Genomic DNA, 16178 nt, shown 5'->3' with positions numbered 1-16178 from the left:
AGTAAAAAGTCCGAATGTGTTCCGGAATCCAATCCCATGTAACTTCGCTTTTCAACCAATCAAATTGCAGCACACACGTAGTCTTAGTGCAAGTACTGCACTTACATAACAACGTACATGAACGTGTGTGCGTCTGCTTGTACTAGTCCGAACTTTTGCCGGTTTTATAGTGCCAGCTCATTGAGATACCGTGCCGCTGGCATGGATACCCCAACCAGACACTGTATACGGATATCCGAGCTGACCAGTCCTTGTTTTATCCTATTAATGCCGAGTGCCAGGCAGGGTAATAAAAAGTATCATTTGGTTTGACGCGGCCAGGGGATGGAACCACCGACCTGCCGCTCTCAGGGCAGATGCTCTACCCACTAGACCAGTGGGCGTTTACTTATATATGTGTTTAGCTAGACTTACATTGAGTCCCCGAAATAAAATTTTCTTGTTAAAAAAATAATATAAATTTTATCTCCTAAATGTAAAATAATATCCAAATAGAGCCCAGGACAATCCTTAATATAGACATGCCAAATTATTCTAGACTTAAGTTGGACCCCTTTTTTTAATTATTCTTTATGGTCTGGGAGACAGGCTAATGTTTAAATTAGGAACTAGTCTAACTAATTTACCTAGACTAATACGTAGTCTATGAAAACATTTCTTTACAATAATTGTATTTTTTGCAAAGGAACCTTTCCCCTGCTGCTGTGTTCATATGTGGAATCAAATTAATTTACCTAGACTGATACGTAGTCTATGAAAACATTTCTTTACAGTGATTGTATTTTTTTGCAAAGGAACCATTCCCCTGCTGCTGTTTTCATATGTGGAATCAATTTAATTTACCTATACTGATACGTAGTCTATGAAAACATTCAACTGCTTTGGGGACCTTTCTAACCCCGAATCAACACGGAGAAATTGCCATGTAAGTTTTAATATGTGTCAGTTAAAGGCTCACTGCAAACATTACTTCACCAAATACCGCCTATACACCAATCCAATCCCTAAATAGAAACGCTAGATGCGGAATGTTTGAACTCCGAGCCTTACATTCCGAGCCTGTACAAAACTCTTACACAGGTGCCCCAATTCTATATATAGGCCACTGTGCACGTGCTGGTATGTATGTATATATGTTTGATATAAGTTTATTTGGTAATTGTATCTATTGAAACTTAAACAAGCTCTATATTTGTAACGACAATGAGTTAAACTATCAAAAGAGTTTTGTTTTGCGAAGAATTTTGATACAGAGTATAAGAAGCCGGAATGTGGGCGATGCATACTCAGGTTAGGGGAGCGCCATTAAAATCTCAACAAGAACTCTCGTACTGGACACACCTGCTGATGACATAGCATACAATTAGCGTGTGCACCAAACACGCACAGGTGCTTGAGCATTAAGACAAACAGGAACAATTTAGTGTTCGACACATCCTAGTTTTTAGTCAACATTTTGTCATGTTGAAATGAGTTGATGTGTCATTGGTGTTGCATAAATAAACGTAAAGACACGTTTCTATATTTCAGTATTGAAACAAGCTTTGATGCTAGAAGTGACTGTCAGGTTGATCAGGGTGTATTTTATTGTATTCATAGTCCGTCCTGAATAGGTGTGAAATCCTGATATTAGATCTTCGATTAAACTAGACTAACATCTAGTCTCTGAAATGAACATATCGTACAGAACAAAAACAGTTGTTCAATTATCTTAATAAAAAATATAATAAAAAGGAGCCCAGAGAATTTCTTCATTTTCAAATACTGATACTGCAGTAACCTAGACTTGCCAAACATTATAGCTTGCATGGGCTGGTTTTTTTTATATAGTTGTATCAGGGTCTGTAAGACAGACTAAGATTAGACGGAAGATAAGGTTTTTAAGGTTCACTACTTGTAACTGTTTACAAGTGGGCGGTGATATATGCTGGACAGAAGGGAGCTTCTGTGGGAACGGATGGAGGGATAGGTTCCAAGAGCGGTAGAGCGCGGAGAAGTATCCAGTTTACGAGCAGATATAGCACACTTACACTGACGGATCAAATTTATAACTGAATGTAAGGGACCGGTCAAGTATTACAGGGGGCGGGTGGATGGGGGTGGTGTGAGAGGTTTTTGATGCGCTAATTTACTGAAAATAAAGACCCTCACCTAATGCTTGTCATTTTATTTGATGACCCTCTCCATGTCCTTGTAAAAAGAAATCAAGACCCCCCCCCCCCCCTGAAAAGACAAAATGCAAAAGCACCTGATATTTTATAATGAAATGTCATTTTTACATGACACTCCCAAAAATATGTGTAGTATATTTTTATGACCCTCCCGTAGAGACTGTCATGTTTTTGCTGCTCCTCCTCAAATTCCCTTTGACCCACCTCACCCTATAAAATATGACCGGTCCCTTAATTATTAATTAACATTATATAGAATAAACAATTTTCAAAACATATCACAGGTTATTGGTAAATTGTTATTACTCTAAGTACTGTAGCCACGCTTGTTTTGGTTGGTACATATGACATTAATGTACAGTCATAGTTATATTCTTAAGTGTTTCCTAGAGTGATAGTTGTGGCCTCTACTAATGGCAGTTTTTGTATCTTTGAGGTTTTCAACGCGAAAACATGCTATGGTTACTGTGTTTTGTTAAAACAAAGGGTAACAGCAAATACCACCTTTTAATGTCTCTTGGTATGACGCGGCCGGGGGATCGAACCACCGACCTTCCGCTCTCCCGGCAGACGCTCTATCCACAATATATATAACTCGATAGGCGGTGTTTTCAAAACAAGATGAACTTCTTTAAAATCACTACTTTCCTACTTCTAGGTAGGGATCAGTTTCATGGTATGGTTTCACTATACTAGACCCGTGAAGATCCGGTGTAGAATAGGTCTTCTAAATGTTCGGGTAAGTGGTTGTTTGGTGAGACTAATGTAAGGGAGATAACTCCTATATTACTATGATCAAGCACACATATTGGCGGCCACGGAAGCGAGGCAGCTGTGAATGATGCACCGTTTTACCATTTAATCCCAATTTTGTGATAGTTGTTATAATTCAATAATTCATTTTTGATGTCATAATATTGATTTTTAGATATCAATGAATACATTTCGATTACAAGATAGCATTGCGCGAATCATTGATATCGCTAAATCGAATTTGTGATATAAATATGCCTCAGATTTTTGATATCACAAGTTCGATTTTATATGATAAATACATTTTAAATATCACAAAATAGCTTTTAAAATGACATAAATTCATTGTGGACATTGTGTTACACATTCATGTCGACAGCCACAGCTGTTGTTAGGTTTGTCTTTGGATTAGTTCTAATTTAATTATTGACCTGATTGAAAACCTTTGATGTACATCGTTGAATTTCATTAATTGGTGGCTTGTTATTATCAACCGGAATTGAAAGTGGCTTTGCCCCACAATAGGGGTTGCAGTAGTGTAAGTTAATGTCCCCCACAGAGCGTATCGTAAGTCCATGTCTTATATATATATATATATATATATATATATATATATATATATATATATATATATATATATATATATTGCTAAATTGTTAACTATCGCCAGCGACTGAAGGAATGATGCAAAGCCTGCAGGGGTACCGTTCAGGTAGCAGAGATACCGTATGCCCCCATGGCCCAAGTATGGTAGTCTAATTTGGTTGCTGGCGACCTGTCGCCAGTTTTTATTATGTATTTTTATGTTTAGTGACCCTTTTTATGGTTACATACTTATTTTACTGTCCTTTGTTGGCAGGTTTGCTTAAAGTCCAAATAAATCTATTATCAATGTCACACTTTTAATTGTCACGATATGATTGAATTACTGCGGATGTGATTTTGAATTTTAACTCACTCACTCACTCACTTTGGATGATCGCAACACCTGTGTTCAAAAACCTATGGGGTAAGAAATGAAATTGCCACCACATGACCCGACCATACTTGAAATGTTGGAAATTTGTGCAGATTTTTTGTGTTAATTTTCAAAGATTAGATATCTCGCTAACTTAAGGTATTTTGTATTGAAAATCAAACATATGATTAAATCAACTGAGAAGTATAGTTTCTTTTGCTACTCAATATATATATATCTTCTCTTGTAAACTGAACATGTTGACGGGTTTAATAGTGGCTACATCACTCGAGGGACATATCATATTGTCGGGCAATTCAAGATAATCATTAACACATGACTAAGGTCGTATAATTTGACATGAAAAGCCAAATGTTTCTATTTATGTATTTTTACTTACTTATCTTTCATGTCCTAGTGTGAAAATCGTTATTATGTCAGTTTGCCAGATTGAAAGTAGTTCCGGCATGGAGAGTTATTACACTGGAGTGGTGAAATATCGATTCTTAAATTTTCGATTATGGCGCAGGTGTACTATTTTATCAATTAAAAGTACACGAAAATCACTTTTGGATCTGTCATGCTAATCTGACATATACTTAGATATTCATTTGTACATGGACCTGTAGACTGCATCACATTGTCTTTTAAGAAGATTTTTTTCTACCTGTTACAACTTCAGCTGACGTCTACACCCTAACGTACCATGACATGTGTAAACTTGTGTTATATTACCCGTCGACACACGTGTCATAGTCCCAAAATACATCATATTTTCTTCTATTTTTTGTAAATAATTTTGACTTTATAAAATAAGACTAAACATCATATTTTGGGTATGTTACTTAATAATTTGTGTACTACAATTAACTATCAGTCGGTTTTTGAATACACCGGCCTTCATTCACAAGGTTGGGTTGATAAGCACTATGTATTAAGCGTTAAGACTACATTGTGTAGTCGAAAGGCATTATGTATTAAGCGTTAAGCCTACATGCATGTTCCGTCCAAAGTTATTATCAGTCGGTGTTGATATACGCCTGCCTTCATTCCCAAGATTTAGTCTATAAGCGTTATGAGCTAATTGTTAAGACTACATGTGTGTAGTCGAACGGCATTATGTATTAAGCGTTAAGACTACATGCATGTTCTGTCCAAAGTTATTATCAGTCGTTGTTGATATACGCCTGCCTTCATTCCCAAGATTTAGTCTATAAGCGTTAGGAGCTAATCGTTAAGACTGCATGTCCAGCGTGAGAAGTAAACATTATTCTATGATAACGCGCTCTCCAAGAAAACTTATGTAATTTTAGTCATTTCTGCATACTCATGTCCTTCAAAACTGAGAGGTAATCTCTGAAATTCAGATAGTCAGCATGTTAGATTAGCAACATTGTGTAGATATTGTTTAAGTAAGTGATAATTGAAAATGCGACCGTATCATGACCTAAGAGCATCAGTGGTATAAATAACGGCCTTTATTCCGGGTACCTCACTGTTGAGACACACGGAATAAAGACTGGCCACTAATAGATGCTTCTCTTGGTTGTTTTAAGGTAAGATATGTTCACTTCATGTATATTGTATGTTCTTAAACTATATTCCTATTTTTCCTGTTTTCTATTGCATTCTACATTCTCAGTTGGTTTGAATATAATCAACATTTTAAATTAGGCAATAATGACTAAGGTAACCAGTAAAGTTAGTATTATAGTAAGGTTAGATCATGTAGCACGAAAAACAATCTAACAATATAGTGTATATTAAAATAGTATAAAATATAATATGATAACGTTTTTAGACATTGGTTCAGCAAATTTATATTCCGCCGGGCTCGTGGAAGCAAAGTAATTACTGTGCATCTGTTGTCAGTTGTATATTTTATTGAATGTTTGCAATTGAAGTGTGCATGTATGTAAATGAATGCATCTTTAAATGATTACTGTGTGTGTTCCATTCAAATGATTCAAACTACCCTTGATGTAATTAATGTTAAAACAATGTACTTATTGAGCTAGGCAACTATACTGTACACGCAAAACCCGTGAGCGCACATAACACTTGTTGTTTAATTCAGCTGCTCATGTATTGCTATATCTTCAGTATTATTAAGCTCTATTTATTTCTACGTTGTACACATTCAATGACATGCCTTCGGGCATATAACTTTTTGTTATTAACGGTAGTTTAGATATAAAACATGTGGCCATATTATTTAATTAGCAGATTGAAATCTTATTAATATTTGTATATTCTATTATTCGGTTTAAGTTGTATTCTGTAAGGTTGTATTGAAGTAAAGTTCATCTTTACGTTGCACATAAACATTAAAAGATCATGTAAGGTTATTTTAGTAATGGGTGAGATATTTGTTAATAATTCTATATTCTTATTATTCGGTTTAAGTTGTATTCTGTAAGGTTAGGTCATCTTTACGTTTCGCATAAACATTAACAGATCATGTAAGATTATTTTAGTAATGGGTGAGATATTTATTAATATTTCTATATTCTTATTATTCGGTTTAAGTTGTATTCTGTAAGGTTAGGTCATCTTTACGTTTCGCATAAACATTAACAGATCATGTAAGATTATTTTAGTAATGGGTGAGATATTTATTAATATTTGAATATTCTTATTAATTGGTTTAAGTTGTATTCTGTAAGGTTGTATTGAAGTAAAGCTCATCTTTACGTTTCGAATAAACATTAAAAGATCATGTAAGATTATTTTAGTTATTGTTTACACATGTAGTATGTGTCTTACCAAAGAGTTATCATGTTTATCTAAAATACATTGTGCTTAATTGCGCTATATCACGTGTATTATATTTTCAACCAAATGTAAAGTGTCTTCGTTTCATTGTTAAATGCATTTGTTTACTGTATGATATATTGTAAGACTTTAACTGTAACTGTTAATTCATAATTTTCGGAATACTTCAATTGTCTTAGGTTGTACTTTGTTTATGCTTTATTGTGATATGTAAATGACTGTTGAGACACACGGAATAAAGACTGGCCACTAATAGATGCTTCTCTTGGTTGTTTTAAGGTGTGCGGTCCCTTGCTAATTCCCCGACAGCTAATTCTAGGAATTATAATTAGCCTTGACCAAACATTAACCTTTAAAGGTTATTATAGGTCTAAAGGTTTATTATAAATGGTGGAGGAAATCCTAGATGACCGGCGCAACACCCAATAACTACAGACAGAAGCTGAGGGGCCAAGAGCCAAGGTCATTGTTGACCAGCCTGCTCAGTCCTGTTCCGGTCCTTCAGTCACCATCTTCACCCATCCTTGTGTCTCCAGCTGTCATCACCACAACAGCAGCAAATTCAACAACGCCTGCATCAACGTTGACAGCAACTTCAACAATAACTTCATCATTGACCTCAAATATGTCAAGCATGCCACATGTAAAGCTTGTGGAGTACTCTGGAACTACAAATGGAAAGAATTGGTGGCAAGATTTTTTAAACTTTTCAAACTTTTACTCCTTTAATGATGATCGGAAATGCAAACTAATACCATTTTATCTTGAAGGAGCAGCTAAATTATGGTATCGGGAGCTCTCTGAGGGAGATCGGAATAACCTTGCCCGAATAAAGGCGTCATTTGACCAACGCTTCTCTTCTCCAGCTGCATTCGACGTCAGTGTTTTGCAGATGACACAAACGAGTGACGAGACTGTCAACGGATATGTCACAAGAGTCCAGGCTGCTACAACACATCTAAATCTCCCTGCGTCTGTTGTCGTGGCAATAACAGTAAATGGTCTTCGTTCGGCAATACGACAGATTGTTTATAATAAGGAACCGACCACCTTACAGGAAGTAAGGCATCAGGCAGAGTTGGCAGAAAAGTCCTTGACGGCCAATTCAGCTGATGTCAATATGGCTGCAAAGGTGGACCAGCTCACCAACTTGGTTGCCACCTTGATCACCAAGACAACGCCCCCTACCGTGCAGGCTGCTGCTATCCCATCATCCAGTGGACAGCAAGACCATCACAACAGACCTCCGATGCAGAGATATAGACCGCATAGACAACAGCAACAACAGTTGCCACCTCCAGACCAGCCACCACCACCGATGCCAGCACATCCAATGAACATGTCCACACAGCTGCCACGCCCTCCATTCCATCGTCAACAGTACCCACACCCTCAACAGCAGTATCCACGACGACCACGACTACCAGTGCCACCTCACCTCCAACAAAAGTGTCATGGCTGTGGTATGTATTGCTCGAATCGTTATGCATGCCCACACTACAACACAGTTTGTACTTATTGCAATAAGATAGGACACCATTTTAGCGTCTGCCTCAGTGCTTACTATTCACAGAACAAAGCACCTATGCAATAGGGACTCGCGCCTGATTCTCAGATTTCTGAGGTCAGGCATGAGAACCCTGTGGTCTCACTTGTGGCTCCTTTGGTCAAGAACACTGTTCTGATAAAGGTGAAGCAAGCAAAAACACCAGCTCTTGTTGACACAGGTGCATCCATCAGCTGTGTCAGCATGCGCTTCTTACACAAGGCAGGATACACTAAGGAACAGTTATCTAAATCCCATCTTAGTCAAATAACAGGTGTAGGAGGTGAAATTCATTCAGTATTAGGCTCTCTTTCACTTGATATTAATGTTGGCAATGTTCTCCTGTCCCAAACCTTTCATGTTCTTTCCTCTCTCCATCACTCTCTCATCCTAGGCATGGACTTTTTAGAAGATAACAAAGCTACTGTCTGTCTGTCTTCTAAATGTCTTTACATTCATGAAGGTCTAATCACTGTTGCTTTGGTTGAATCTAATGCAGGTTATGCTAGGTGTAAACATCAAGTTGCTATTCCCGCCAAACACCAGGTAGATGTTCCTGTTCTTATCTCTAGGAATAGACGAGGTGCTATCCTTCTGCTTGAGCCTGTACCCGAACTTTCCAAAACAAAACTTCAAGGTGCTAGATGTCTTGTAAGGAATTCTAAAAAGGCTGTGTACATGAGACTTTTAAATCCAACAGATAAAGATGTCCACTTAAACACTAAAAGAGTACTTGCAACCACTTCAGAAATTGACATTTCCTCCATATCCGTTCTCTCAGACATTCCCGACACTGACCCTAGGCTCTCTACCTCCAACTTGTCAAAAGAGTTTAATGCATACTCAGGTCATTCATTCAACTCACCCTCAGCTCACTTATTCACTCAAAACTCAGGTTGTACATTCAACATGTCAAAACAGGTCAATGCATACTCTGGTCATTCATCCAACCAACACTCAGGTCTTTCACCAAACCAATACTCAGGTTATTCGTCCAACACACCCTCATGTCATTCATTCAACCCACACTTAGGTCACTCATTTAATCAAAGTTGTTCATCCATCATGTCACATCAGGTCAGTGCAACTTCATCTGATCACCCTAAAGGCATCTCATCACTATCACATACTTCAAAGTTAGGTCACTCTCTTTCTCAACCCCACACTCAGGTTACTCACACCAACTTAGGATCATCTCATGCCTCTGTTCACCCATCACAAAACCAGAAGCCCCCATGCTCATCTGATATATCTTTTGATTTAAGTGAGTCTGATCTTTCCTCTGAACAAAAGCAAACTCTCTTATCCTTTTTAAATTCTCAAAGATCTGCCTTTGCCGAAAACTGGTCGGAACTAGGTACAACCCACTTGCATCAACACAAAATAGAAACAGGTGATGCTAGACCAGTAAGACTTCCCTTCTATCGCCAAAGTGCTGAAATCAGAAAAGAATGTTCAAAACAAATAGAGGAAATGTTAGAAGCAAACATTATCTCCCCTAGTTCTTCTGAATGGCATTCCCCGGTGGTTATGGTAAAGAAAAGGGACAACACCTATCGCTTTGCGGTCGACTACAGACGTTTGAATGCTGTTACAAAACCCATTTTCTTCCCTCTCATTCGTTTTGAAGATGTCATAGATACAGTTGGCGAAAGTCAGGCCAAATTCTTTAGTGTTCTGGATTGTGCTAGTGGGTTTTGGCAGATTCCCCTTCATTCGGACACTAAACACAAATCAGCGTTCATAACTCCTGATGGTGTATTTGAGTGGAATCGCCTCCCTTTTGGCCTGAAAAATGCTCCCATGGCATTCCAAAGCACAATATCTGAAGCCTTAAAAGAAATGAATTGGAAATACATTTTGATTTATGTGGATGATGTGATAGTATTTTCTAAAACTTTCTCTGAACATTTGACCCATTTGAAATGTGTATTCCAAAAGATCAGACAAGCAGGACTTACTCTTAAAGCTAGTAAATGCAAGTTTGCTGCCAAAGAAGTTCAGTATTTAGGTCACATTTTTGACAAAGATGGAATCAAAGTAGATCAATCCAAAATTGAAGCAGTCAATAAAATTCCCCAACCAAAGAATGTACATGCTGTTAGACACTTTTTAGGCTTAGCCAGTTACTACAGAAAATTTGTCCCAAACTTTTCAGGAATTGCCTCACCACTGTATGATCTTCTCAAAAAAGACACCCCCTTCATTTGGTCTGACAGAGCTGAACAGGCATTCACAACACTTAAGCAAAAGCTAACATCATCTCCAGTTCTTGCTTATCCTGATTCCTCTCGTCCATTCATTCTCACCACTGATGCATCAAATACTTCCATAGGGTACATCTTAGGTCAAAAGGACTCTGAGGGACGTGAACATGTAATATGCTATGGAGGTAGATCTTTACATCAGGCGGAAAGAAAATGGGGTGTCACACACTTAGAATGCCTGGCAGTTGTAGAAGGAATTAGACACTTTAGAGTATATTTGGCATCAAAGAAATTTCAGGTGTACACAGATCACAAAGCCTTGACCTGGCTCCATAAGTTCAAAGAAGACGCAGGACGTCTAGGTAGATGGTCGCTTTTGCTTCAAGGCTATGATTTTGAAGTTATACACCGCCCAGGAAAATCAAATGCAAATGCTGATGCTATATCTCGTACTCAGTATCCTGAACCCAAAACGCTTCCGGTTACTGATGACATACCATCCCCTCCCCTGCCCTCTCATGTTCACACAAATGTTACAGCTATCACATGCACTCCTTCCTTGATCTCCAAACTACAAACATGCCAGTCTACCCAATCACAAACATCCAAACTTCCTACTGATGTTCACAAAAATAGGCTTTCTCCCTCTCCTGACGCATCGAACTCCATCACAAACACCCCAGCCCACTCTCCATCCTTGGTGCCGATTGTTGACGATTCTGTCTCCCTAGCTGTTGATTTTGTGTATGTGAATGAACCACAAACTACCAGTCCATCAGTCTCTGCAGTATCCTCTACGTTCGATTTTGAGCAACTAGATGTCAAACAATACAATTCCCCAGATCTACAGCCTATTATTGATTTCCTTAAAAAAGGTGAAATCCCAGAATCTTACAGTGAATCTCAGGTCAAAGGTCTTAGAGGTCGTGCCCAGGAATATGATGTCTGTGATGGAATCCTTTATCATTTTCATCAATCAAAGTTTAGAGGATCCAAAAACAATCGCCCCTCAGTTATTACTCAGCTTGTTGTGCCTCTTCCTCTCCGCAAAGATCTTCTTTATGCCTATCATGACTCAAAAGTAGGTGGTTGTCATCTTGGTAGGGACTCAACAAGACAAACCCTCTTAGCCAAATATTACTGGCCGGGCATGTATCAGGATATAGAGGACTACATAAAATCTTGTGATATTTGTCAGCGATCTAAGCGTCAGATCAATGCCAAGCCAGCTCCAATGGTCCCAATGCCAATTGCAGACACCTTTTCCCGCCTTCACATTGACATCTTAGGTCCCCTCCCAGAAACCAAGGCAGGCTACAAATATGTTCTATTGATTGTTGATTCTTTCACACGTTGGACAGAAGGTTTCCCTATGCGTACCCAGGAAGCCAGTGAGGTTGCTACCATCCTTTTCAATGAAGTGATTACTCGGTTTGGTGCGCCTCGCACTCTTCTCTCTGACAGAGGTAGGCAGTTCACATCAAAGCTTGTTAATGCACTCTGTGAGCTTCTTGATATCAAGCATCACTATACATCAAGTTACCACCCTCAGACTAATGGCATGTGCGAGAGAAGGAACAGCACTATTGAGCAAGCACTCAGGGCATATGTTGAACGTGATCAATCAAATTGGGCAGATCTCATCCCCTGTATCATGATGTCAATGCGTTCAACTCCATGTCATTCCACTGGCTATACACCTCACTTTCTCATGTTTGGTAGGGAAATGCATCTTCCAATAGATATAAGCCTACTTCCAAAGCCCACTGTAGGGAAAACTGCGGAGAAACACCTTAACACAGTCTTAGAAAATCTCAAAGTTGCCAAATCCATAGCCAAAGACAACATGCAGATTAGTCAGAAAATCAATAAAGAACGTACAGATTTGAAAGCTAAGGTTCCATCCTTCTCAGTTGGTGACAAGGTCCTCTTAACTGACCCGACAGTCCCAAAAGGTCTCTCGTCCAAATTGTCAAGCAAATGGGCAGGTCCCTTCACAATCATTGCTTTAGGTCCAAATCACACATTCAAACTTCAACATTCACACTCGGCCAAAGTCCACAAATCCCTTGTTCATGCTAACAGGTTGAAAACATACACCGAGAGAACTGAAAATCCAACCAATGCACAAGATCCTGATGAAGTGCAAGTGACTAGATGTCCATCCCCAGCTCCTCAACCAACACACAACCCTGAAGATGTCACGCTCCCAGTACCCCCACAATCAAACATCCCTGATTCTGACACCCCAAATTCTTTACCCACTCCCTCTACATCTCAGGCACCTGACGTTGACATTCAGCAAAGTCAAACATTTCCTGTTGATAGCATCCTTCGCTGCAAAATGATGAGAGGTAGGAAACAGTATCAGGTCAAATGGACGGGATATTCCAAAACCACCTGGGAACCTGCATCTAATCTCAGTCCTCATCTTCTCAAACACTTCCATAAACACAAGACACATTCTGGACGTGCACGCAAACACAAACCTAGGTTTTTCAAGTAGTTCAGGACCTATCTTATCTCCTCAGTCTCTTAAAGATATTTCATTTGGTTCCTTGGATAATGTTGACCAACCCCTCTACAGTAACATAGTTTCTGTATATTATAAGTGCTAGGATTTGCATATGTTACTGCAGGACATTTTGCATCTCTAGGTCATCATATCTTATTGGTTTCCATTGTTTTCGTTTCTCTAAGGGTCTGCATGGAGTCTGATGTTACTTTGGCTACTGACTGTTTTCGCTCACCCTATCACGTGTTCGAGTCCAATCCAACGTCTTAATTATGGAGTCATCTACCAGCCAACCTCCAAAGTTCACTTTGCGACAGAGTTTTGGGTCCACACCTATGAGGTCAAGCTCCCAACAGTTCCAAGTATTCCAACAATGGGCGGCTGTCACCAAGGCAACAGCATTTGTCCACTCCTCAATCAATTTCAAATGCATTTGAATGTTGTCAAAACGAAGTGTGTTACTCAACTTAATGCAACACGTCAACAAATCATGAAGCTCATTCCTGAGTCCAATCGTCCTTCCTCTTCTCGCTCCAAACGAGCAATTTTAAGCTTTGTTGGTTCATTGTCTAAGACATTATTTGGAACAGCAACTACAAATGATGTGAACATACTTGCTCAACACATAAATGCCCTCACAAAACATGACATTAGTCTCACAAACACCCTCAAACAACACTCTGCCCATATGTCATCTTTCATGAAAGTTGTAGATAGTCGCTTCAAAAATGCTGTAAAAGGTGTTAAGGCAAACCATGATGCCATTCAGTATACTGCCCTTGCTTTAGAGAAAAATGTTCAGTCTATTCAGTCATCTCTTGTCACATTGACATCTCTTTTAATTGACCAGATTCAACAGGCGTATGTTGTAGAACATCAACTTGAAGAACTTAAGTTAGGTATTCACGATTTAGCTAAAAATAAATTGTCACCACTTCTAATCCCTCCAGAGATCTTACAACAGACTGTACATCACATTTCAAATCTTCTCTCTCAAAAGTATCCCAGCTTCAACATTCTGCAAACAACTCCCAACTATTATTATGCCAATGCTAAATTTATCTTTACCCGTGCAAAATCCCATGTATATATATCAGTAAAATTCCCATTGTCCTCCATGACCCAGCCATATCAACTATACAAAGTGATATCCCTGCCCTTACCCATCAATGACACTTCCTCTCATACCACACAACTTTTAGATATTCCGGATGTTATTGCAATCTCACAAGACCATCAACACTATGCTGAACTTTCAAGTTCTACTATAGGCTCTTGCTCTGGTGATAACTTATTACTTCAGTGTCCCTTTCGCATTGCTGTCCATTCTACAACCATGCCTTCATGTGCTCTTGCCTTGTTCCAAAACATCAAACCTTCTGTAAAGGCTCTCTGTGATTTTCGTTATATTACCAGACCCCAGCCTCCCCAGATATTAATGATAGATGGCTCTCATGTTCTCGTCTACAGGATTCCCTTTCTAAAGCTCGCTTGTAAAGGTGGGCACCGTATAGTTACTGGTTGTTCCTTTTGTGTCATAGAAATTCCTTGTTACTGCTCGTTATCAACTGAAGCATTCTTCTACCCAGCTGCCTTTTCATCTTGTAATAATTCTTCAGGGGACATGTCTAAACTTTTTCCGGTCAATCTAGCCTTACTTCAACATTTCTTTGATTCCTCTGCTCTCTCAACAATCACTGGAGATACAACATTTCAGAAAGCTCTAAATTTTTCTATTCCAAACTTTAACATATATTCACATGAGATGTCTGATGTTTTGGCAAACGACAATAAAGCCCATCTTAGTCTCAAACGTGTTGCAGAGAGAGCCAAGAAAGATGAAACTATTTTTCAAACAATAGCAGAACCTCTCCTTGATGGAACAATTTCTGTTGAATCATCATGGCTGGATACAAATTTTCTTATTGCCATTACTGCCAGTACTATCTCTGGTATAACATTTGTTTTGGCGCTCTGGATGTTCTTCAAAATTCGTACCCTTTCTGCGGCACTTATGTTGGTCACACGTGCTGTCCCAGTTAAAGCCGTGTTACCTCCAGATCTCAGTTATATTGCTGCAACTACTCCTAGTCCAAGTTTATCGAGCTTTGTGCTAAGGGATCTGGCGGACTATCATGTGTCTATCCTTTTAGGGTTTCTCACTGTAGCTGTTGCTTCTGTATTGCTCCTACTGTATCGCCGACGCTCTACTTCTCAGAACGGTCTCTTGTTAGAACTCACTACAGGTCCTGATTGTGTTACTGTCCAAGTTATGTCTCTGACTCTTTGCCCTTCTTATTGGAACATTCAGCCACCTTACACTATTGACAACCTTCGAATCTCTGGTTATTTCTTCCCCACTCTCTCCGTCAATTGGCCAGGTTTCACTGTTACGAACAAGCTGACTACAACTTCCATTGTTATACCTAATAACATTAGAATTTCCTTTCTAAATGCCCGTAAACTCCATAAGATTTTAACACAACCTTTTAGTGCATACATTCTTCAAGTCCACAACAGTTTTTATCAAGTCATTGATCAACCAAACATGTTGCAGTTAATTTAGTGTGTGGGCATTGCATTTGAGCAATACATTATATTGTACATCATGTTACCATTTATGAATTTGATGTTTGAGCTGTTTGTTTTTGCATTCATTTCTTTGTCTTATTACTTATGTTTTGTATAATTGTATAATGTTCTCAAATTAAAAGCTTTTGAGGACAAAAGCTCCACGACGCCCAGGGGTATGTCATAGTCCCAAAATACATCATATTTTCTTCTATTTTTTGTAAATAATTTTGACTTTATAAAATAAGACTAAACATCATATTTTGGGTATGTTACTTAATAATTTGTGTACTACAATTAACTATCAGTCGGTTTTTGAATACACCGGCCTTCATTCACAAGGTTGGGTTGATAAGCACTATGTATTAAGCGTTAAGACTACATTGTGTAGTCGAAAGGCATTATGTATTAAGCGTTAAGCCTACATGCATGTTCCGTCCAAAGTTATTATCAGTCGGTGTTGATATACGCCTGCCTTCATTCCCAAGATTTAGTCTATAAGCGTTATGAGCTAATTGTTAAGACTACATGTGTGTAGTCGAACGGCATTATGTATTAAGCGTTAAGACTACATGCATGTTCTGTCCAAAGTTATTATCAGTCGTTGTTGATATACGCCTGCCTTCATTCCCAAGATTTAGTCTATAAGCGTTAGGAGCTAATCGTTAAGACTGCATGTCCA

This window comes from Haliotis rufescens, unplaced genomic scaffold, assembly GCF_023055435.1.
Source record: "Haliotis rufescens isolate VD_foot unplaced genomic scaffold, xgHalRufe1.0.p SCAF_3, whole genome shotgun sequence".
NCBI lineage: Eukaryota > Metazoa > Mollusca > Gastropoda > Lepetellida > Haliotidae > Haliotis > Haliotis rufescens.
Note: the sequence above shows the minus strand (reverse complement) of the source record.